At 35.5% G+C, this 9,066-nt stretch overlaps 1 protein-coding gene across 2 annotated transcripts in view; it reads left to right on the top strand.

The window, feature by feature from the left end:
* The first annotated feature begins 3,312 nt into the window (after positions 1–3,312).
* Positions 3,313–9,066, top strand: part of LOC114242584 (semaphorin-1A) — a 106,809-nt gene continuing 101,055 nt past the window's right edge. For both annotated transcript variants that reach the window (XM_089727685.1, XM_089727686.1), the window contains exon 1: positions 3,313–3,713. The gene's annotated coding sequence lies outside the window, so the exon portion shown is untranslated. The remainder of the gene's footprint in view (positions 3,714–9,066) is intronic.

Below are 9,066 nucleotides of genomic sequence, written 5' to 3'. Positions count from 1 at the left end.
CTTAGCTCGAAACGTCTTAATTCTCTTATATACCGAGTGCCCCATTCATCGTAACGGAACATCTGACTACTTCGTGACAGAAATAAGTAGACGATGGTACCTTTACGTGTAGGCCCACAATATACCTTATAATTGGTATTTATTCACACTGAAAAATTGTGTAGCCTTGTCTATACTAATATTATAAAGAGGAAAGATTTGTTTGTTTGTTAGTTTCGAATAGGCTCCGAAACAACTGGACCGATTTGAAAAATTCTTTTTCCATTAGAAGCCGACATTGTCCCTGATGAACATAGGCTACTTTTTTTTGTTTTTTTTTGTTTCATGTGTGTTTTAATGTTTCCGAAGCGAAGCGAGGGCGGGTCGCTAGTATAATACCTAGTCAGGTCATAAATTCTGTCACATCTTTAATGTAAAATAATTGAAACAAGTTTATTCATTATGTAACCATTCATATACCAAAATGAACTTAACAAAACATAGATTCTTATGACACTAAAGTTTATTCAAAATGACCTCCGTGATTTTGAATATAGGCCTTCAATCTGCGCGGCCAGTCGTCTATCGCAGCACGAATGAGGTCCATGTCAATATCGGCGGCTGTCTTAATCAAGGATGTCTTGAGTGACTCCAAATTGGGATGAGGCTTTGAGCACGCCTTTTCCTCCAAGTGTTGCCATATCTTGTAATCTAACGAATTCAAATCTGGACTGGAGGAGGGCCAGTCTTCGTGCCGGATGAAGTCGATTTGACGCGCCGCCAGCCAGTCTTGTGTGCTCTTCGCTCTATGAGTTGGCGCCGAATCTTGTTGGAATACCCAGTGCCTGTTATTGAACATGGTATGAGAAACAGGTTCCACAAGGTTCGTCAGGACTGTATTTTGATACACAACTGCATTCGTTTTTACACCTTTCTCATAAAAATGTACCTCTGTTAAGCCCCAATAAGAAACTCCCAACCATACCATGAGCGAGGATGGAAAATGACCTCGTTGGACACGCGGAATACGGTTGCTCGCTTCTCCACTACTGTGTGCGTACACCTTATCATTTTGTTTGTTGTAGCTCTCTTCTACGGTAAAAATTTTTTCATCCGAAAAAAGAATTTCCCGATATTTTTTTCCCACGTACCGCTTCAACAAAGCGCGGCATCTCTTCAGTCTCAGGTCCATTAGACGACTGTTTTTCTTCGATATGCCCAAAGCCCTGAGTCTTCATTTAACACCCTTTTCACCGTGGTTCTGCTTAACCCCATCTGAAGGGCCAACAGTTTCTGCTTACGTTTGGGATTTCTTTGAATTCGCGCCTTCACAGCTTTTATCACTGCTGGAGTCCTAACAGACCGAGGGCGACCACTTCTTCACCTGTCATCTACACTAGAGTCTTCATTGTATCGTTTGATGGTACGATAAACGAATCTTTTGGTTATATTCAAAATTTTCAGTATGTTAAAAAATTGAATTGGCGCGTAACCGCAACGATGCAACGCAATAACTGCAACACGGTCTTTTTTAAGCGTCCACTCCATATTTAAAAATGAGTAAAATTCTAAAAGTATACATTTTTATTTTCATGAACAATTCGAAATTCGAATTCAATAAACTTTTTTGTGGCCAGCATTCTAAAAGAAAAGTTTTTACTGTGTGACAATACTTATGACCTGACTAGTTATATTACATTAATATATAATACGTACTTATTATAATAATACTTAATATATAATAATAATACTTAATAAATAATAATTACAATAATACATTATATTGCGTTATTTCTTCATTACGGAAGTCAGTAAGTACATAGAAACTTACGAAAATTTTAATTTCAAATTTTGAACCCCGAATTATTGCAGTCATTTAGTATATAGATTTTCGTTCTTACTCGTTAAGTTTCATGCTTCAAAATCTTGACTGTTAACATAACAGTATTCAGTGATAGCCAGTAAAAGCGTTAAGGAAATAAGGCGAAATTATGTAAACGCGTATAATTTTAATTGCATCAATTGCTTTTCGTGCCCTATCGAATATTCGTCGCTGATCGGTTGCAGACGAAAGACGGCTTCGTTGCGGTACGTCCTGATTGTCGCGAGACTCAAGAGCCGTGGGAAAACAAACAAGCGCTGTTCTCGTTAACGGGCTCTTGTTCTGCACAGAAACAGTGGCCACTGCAATCCCTGATGTTTGCCAAACAAATCTAATCTTTATCTTCATCACATAAGACAACACCATGAGCTCCTGTGTCTATTAACTATGCGGTCAAATTATGCAGACTGTTCCGGTTTGACTCTTGGAAAGTAATAGAAGCAAATATATTTTGAACATTGCGATGTAAATGATTTTAACGTAATTTAATTCAACATAAATGAAAATATGTTTGCATCTGAAACATATTTAAACTTGTGCTGATATCTGTTTACAATATAAATACTGATACGTAAATACTAAGCTATCAAATAATATGATACTAGATATTGAAGAAATATAAACACAAACAAATCAAACTATGTTACGAACAAAACTATGTATTTCAATTTTGAATTAGAATCTGTAGAAATTAATACGGTTTTAAAAATACTATTTAATCCTCTCACTTTTACTTTGTCCCTGCACCCTCAGGAAACGAAAAATATTAACACTATTCTGCTTTTGACAAAACTTTATTTAATGTTTGACTGGTGGTGTAAATTGTTACCAAGTTACCATCGTCTTATCTACGTCAGCATGAAGCAGTCGTGTATTGCGGTTTTAAAGGTGGGACCGACAACTGTTGGAGAAGATGGGTGGTAATAAGCACGTTGATGCTTATGATTTCCGGTAAAAATTTAAAGCTAGGTGTAGCCGTAAGCTGATCATTCTATCTAGTAAAAAAAATGCGCCACAGGCAGTAGTTATTTATATAAATTTTCAATATCACGCAGTAGTTCATGAGTCTAGTTCTATTTTAACCATTCTACCTTCGCCCGTATCCATTTCCGTTCAGTAATAGTTTCCTTCCAACGGTCGGTATACGCAGCCCCTTATACAAGCTTGCCAGTCTGCTGCATGATTATTTATGCATGACTTTTTATTTGTCAGGACTTAAAGCTACAAAACGAAACCGGTTATACGACGCCAACGCCCCGAGAACGACAAAGTTTCTGTTTCTTATGGTTCGGCGATCTAATCTCTAGCCTTGTCTCCCGGGAACGAGCGAGAGAGCAAGCACATCTCTTGCTCTTACAAGAACTATAAGCCGAACTTAGCCGACTGATTCCGAACCACTTACGACCACACCACGGTCTTACTACGATTCCATTGTACGTGATGAGTATAGTAAGTTTTAAGAAGCGTACGCATTGGTTAAAATGCGATCTTGTTTTCGTTTATTATAAAGCTTAGTTACACAGTTAAACAGTTAGTTTAGTTGGTTAAGGTCAAAGAAAGAGCGCACAGTGGTTTTGCATCTAGCAATATATTTCCATAAGAATAAATCGTTTCATGAACCAATTTCATGAATAAATATATGGAGCAAGCGTTTATTTTAATATAGTAAGTTTATAATTATATTCGGGCATCAATATATTTGGTTTAGTAATTTATTTATTAAGAAACTGTGAACTCTTTGTTTGGACCGGTTTACATGATCGAAGGTGGGTGACTTACGGAATAATTCAGTGGTCGGGTGCTGCAACCGACGGTGAATGTAACACAGCCCGCACTAACATTGAACGTGAAGGTAAAGCTTTCAATTAAGCTAATTTTATAATAGAGCAAAGCACACATAAGGCAGTTTTAATTATAACCTAATCTATTAGTATTAAAGCCTACACTAGTAGCCCTATTCAAAAACAATTAAGTTAGTACGTATATGTAGGTATTAATAATACTCATGTTTAATACAGCAGTAATTAGATAATATTGGAATTAAAATTCCAGATACAATGCGAAACTGCAGTATAAGTACCAAAGCATTTAGTGGGTATAAATAAAATTATTATTTTTTTTGTCTATCAGCAGCCAAGTTCAATAATCAAAGCGGTAGTCTGTGTCCAAGAGGACGTGGTGGCTGCCGCATAGCTAGAATCAGAAACTTCACAAATGCATATGAATAACTTTTGTACCTTTTGAACCAGAATGTATGGTTACATCGCGCCAGTGTTATTAGGGAGGTTATACAAATCCAGCTCTAAATTTGCCAATAATTATAAATTAAATGTTTAATTAATCAATGATTTAAGAACTCAATATCTAGAAAAGATTTTTCATCGAAAGACCTTCTTATATGACTTGAGAAATTACTCAAAGAGTCTTATGTAGATATAATAAAGCTTTAACAGACTCGTGTTTTGAATGATTTTCTAAAATATTACGTTAATACAAAGCCGATCTCGTTAACTAAAGACGGCGTTTCATCGTGAGTACCGATTCAGTGCGGTTCACTTATCTTCAGTGATCTGACCCTGCGGGAAACTGCCGTGCTTCGTGATGATATAATAATGACATTTACATAACCTCAGACTCTTGCATCCAAGTATTTCTTGTCAAAGAAAACGAGCCTCATCAAAACTACGACCTATATCATGTATTACGCAAAGTAAAATTATGAGTCTACTTTAAATAAAATATTTCCTTGACTATTTTGATTATAAAATATGGATAAACGAATATATCTCTCCAGTATTAATTATTCGTGTCATTTTAAAAATTTTGCGGCAGCGGCTAGGTGGTGCCTCTGTCATTGCTGATGTCTTTGAGCGACGGTGTCTATATTCCATCTGGTAGGGCGTATGCTCGTCTACCTACAAAGGCAATACAAAAGAGAAAACATTACGTAGTGATGTGTTGTAAAAGAATACATAAATCATCGCATTAATTCTTCTATCACTTCTATAATGGATTTTACTCATTATCTTCAAATCATATTTTTTTTTTTTACTTAAACCTAAAGAATGGAGAACAGTGAATTCTCTATTCAGCGTGCTCTTGAAATCTATTGAATATCGACAGCAAACACTGACATAAAAATCGAAGGAAGTGAAGCTGCAATTGAAATATTTGCTATGAAAATCGGTAGGCAGCGGCTTGGCTCTGCCCCTGGCATTGCTGAAGTCCATGGGCGACGGTAACCACTCACCATCAGGTGGGCCGTATGCCCGTCTGCCTACAAAGGCAATAAAAAAATAAAAAAAAAGTACCCATAATTTCTTCGGTTTCAAGTTCGTTATCACAAACTGAAACTACTTATATCTTTTCTCGGGTGTTTATCATTTTAATTTTACAAACCACTAATCTTAGTGTACCAGCAGGCTCACCACAAACCGGGAGGAGTGGCGATTGTTCGTGAGGCGCATAACATCTGCCCACAGCAATGATGCTAGACGACGACCACGACCGCTCTGAGAAGAGTGATACGACATACGAATACGAAATCTTAGTTTGGTATACCATAGATAAACATGCAGTTTTATTATCCAGTGTAGGAATATACGACAAAGGGAAGATCTTCCACCGAGCTGGTGATATTTGCTCGGTAGACCGACGGTCCGAATGTTGTTGTTGTTTTTTTTTTTTTTTTTTCCTACCTATGCTGATAGCCTTGAGAGGCTATTTCAGCTTCGCCCTAACGTTTGTAGGTGAGCTCACGGGGCTCAAACCTGATGACGATATGCTAACACGAACCCTAGCAAGAGCCGTGCTTCGCAGAATCTAATCGTCGAGCCCTTCGTCGCAAGCGACGGGTTCGACGAGAACGGTGACCGGCCGAATGTTGTTGTTCGGAACATGTATATATGCGAACTTATCTTGAAAATGTCGTAAGCGAGATTCAGGCATCTGTCAAATATCTTGCGTTGTATGATACCGCCACATCCAGTCTATCTAACAATATGAAACAAAAATTGAGGATGAACCTAACACTTCAATAGTAAGTTTCAATTCGTATGACCTTTCCCAACACGTATTTGTTAACAAGTCGACGTAAATTAACGTGCGACTCTTTGCTTATAAATTTCTTCTTCTTCTGTGTCGGCATCTTCATTTCTGAAGGTCGTGTCTAGTTTATAAATTAAATTATTTCAATTAAAGCATTACATTTATTCTTTTATACGCATAATGAATACGGTTATAGTGGCGGACTAAAGGCGAGCATGTTTTCTGTCAGGCAACCAGGATAGTATAATCTAAACACACAGACATAAAATACTGGTGGTAGGACCTCTTGTGAGTCCGCGCGGGTAGGTACCACCACCCAGCCTAGTTCTGCCGTGAAGCAGTAATGCGTTTCGGTTTGAAGGGTGAGGCAGCCGTTGTAACTATACTTGAGACCTTAGAACTTATATCTCAAGGTGGGTGGCACATTTACGTTGTAGATGTCTATGGGCTCCAGTAATCACTTAACACCAGGTGGGCTGTGAGCTCGTCCACCCATCTAAGCAATAAAAAATATATGTAATAAATACATTTCCGTTTCCTTAGTTTTCAAACGTTTTAATGCAAACGGAACACACGAAAACAACACGACTCAAAACTAAAAGTGAAAACCTGATACATCAATTGCTCTGTTTTAGTTCTCTAGCATGTAAATTATACCTGTGCTGCTCGCTGGTGGGCTAAAATAGGACAGCAAATCGTTGAATTTAACAAGACTCAATGTCAGTACTAATGTAGGAGGCCAAACAAGTGTCACGCGCCGAATTTTCAATTGGATCCTGCGTGGGTTTCCATTTACTATGTAGGTTATATTCCTCGCTTCAATGGCCAGATTGTAGACTTTATATGGTACGTTGGTAATCCGTTTGAACCCTAACAAAAATGGTTTGACTAATATAATCCACTTTCCCTAGTACACAAATAGTCACTGCTAGGATACGTTTAGAATAGCTGAAAGGGGAATGCCCATTTCAGGCCCAAAGCGGACAATAGATTAGAGAAAAAATACTTAGTGCATTAATTTTGTCATAAATAAATATGCATTTACTTTCTTCCAAATGAGCGCCACTACAGTTTACAATAAGTAGTTTAAAAAAAGTAACTCTATTGAAAAAACAAGGATTTTGATTTTTGCGGGAAAAATATTTCCAGCTTCAAAACCTTTTACGTATGAAGTAAATATTTTAAGTATATAAATAAAACATATTATAAATAAAAAAAAATCAGTATTTGAGAATACTTAAAATGTTTTATTTATATGTTTTATATTATATTAATGAGTTAATAAATCGATTTTAATCGATTATAAGCACATAAAATAACATTAAAAACATATCCATTGGACTTTAACTTGTAACTATACTTGAGACCTTAGAACTTATACCTCAAGGTGGGTGGAGCATTTACGTTGTAGATGTCTATGGGCTCCAGTAACCACTTAACACCAGGTTGCCTGTGAGCTCGTCCACCCATCTAAGGGAAAAAAACCTTTACTAGTATTGTTATTTAAATATGTACAACTAAAACAAAAACATAAAAAATTATATGTACTCGTAAAAAAAAGATTAGGAAAAATAAATCAACTATCGGTTATTTAAAAAAATAATACATATATGAATTTAATGTAATTATTTTTCGTTATACTGACAACACTGAATTTAATCGTGACTGACTGACACTTCGCAGTTCGCTTGCTGCTTGTGCTTACGTTCAAAATGGATGTGTTTTGATTTTTCTTCGATTTATTTTACTGGCTTTGTTTTATGGATTTTATCCTCCCTTCAACGACGATTTTGGCTCAGGAGTTAAGGATCACAGCTACATTCTATTATGAATAACGTTTCATACTACGATTGAAAAACATTGTGTGAATTATGGTTTTAACCTGACCGAGATTCAAAACCATACATTGGATAAAAATACCTTAGGAACATCTCTCTTATTATAATTAATAAATTAAACATTAAGAAAAGAAAAGTTCTCTAAGTATCTCACAATCCGACACTTATTTATATAGAAAATTAACCTCAAAACTATTTTTTATTTTTATTTAATTTTTATAAAAGTGGCGTCAATTTCAATATATTTTTTAGATATTTAATACATTTAAGAATTTGAAACAGTCCATTTTTATAGTAATATTTGATGTCCATCTTGGGCCCAGCACACTATGGAGAGTGGGCATTCCCCTTTAAAAATATCCTGGTAAGCTTTGTGAAAATTCAATCGTGCTTATCTGATTTTCTAGCTCATTTTTCAATTGTATTCTAAGAATCTATAGTAACAATAATATTTATTCAAGCCTCTTAAAATACAAACACGTACAAGAATTCTTAACACTAGTATAATAATATACATGGTTTTTTTATGTGGTATAAAATAACAATATTCCCTGACTTCTATGCTAATAAAACCTGTGTTACAAAACTAACACTTCAAGCGCTATAGCTTAAAAATAATTGAAGATCGATAGATGAATCGCAGATAAATTCAGTCAAATCTTGATGGAGATCAATTCGTATCAATTGCAATAAATAGGCCATGTAACCGACGTTTCTCGACCGACATACGAAACGTTCAATTAGTAGTGATTGTGATAGAGCCTGTGCTCGCTTCAGCCCATTCATTTTCATTCCGTTCAATCTTTCGTCGTGTTAGTCGAGTAGTTAAGGCACCCGTGATTATTTTCACTCTAAACTAAATTCACATGGTACTATCCGCTACCTATAACATAAATGGATAGAAAACCCTTCAGTGTGTATTAAAAAAAAAAAAAACAAGTACACAGGCGAACATAATGCTTTACCTACCAGCTAAATCTGCAGTTGAGACGCGTAAAGAATTGCTTTATGTTCCATTGAAAATTGTTTATTATAAATATTGCAATTAGTAGGTGCTACTACATTTAATTATATTTTAAATAATAATAAATAAATTATAATTATTTTGCTAACTATAAATAAATTAAATATCAATAGGCATTTGAAATACAATTTCAAAGAACAAATGAATAATCAATCAAACATTAATTTTTTTATAAACCAACTAGAGCCAATTAGATATTTTACCAATTAGAGCCAAGCCATATCAGGTGTTAAAAACATAATATTTATAACCAGTTCGGTGACTTTACAAAGCATGTAAATGTATCATTTCGGTTA

The sequence above is a fragment of the Bombyx mandarina genome, chromosome 05 (genome assembly GCF_030267445.1).
Source record: "Bombyx mandarina strain Sakado chromosome 05, ASM3026744v2".
NCBI classification, from domain to species: domain Eukaryota; kingdom Metazoa; phylum Arthropoda; class Insecta; order Lepidoptera; family Bombycidae; genus Bombyx; species Bombyx mandarina.
Note: the sequence above shows the minus strand (reverse complement) of the source record. Positions and strands in the feature narration are given on the sequence as shown.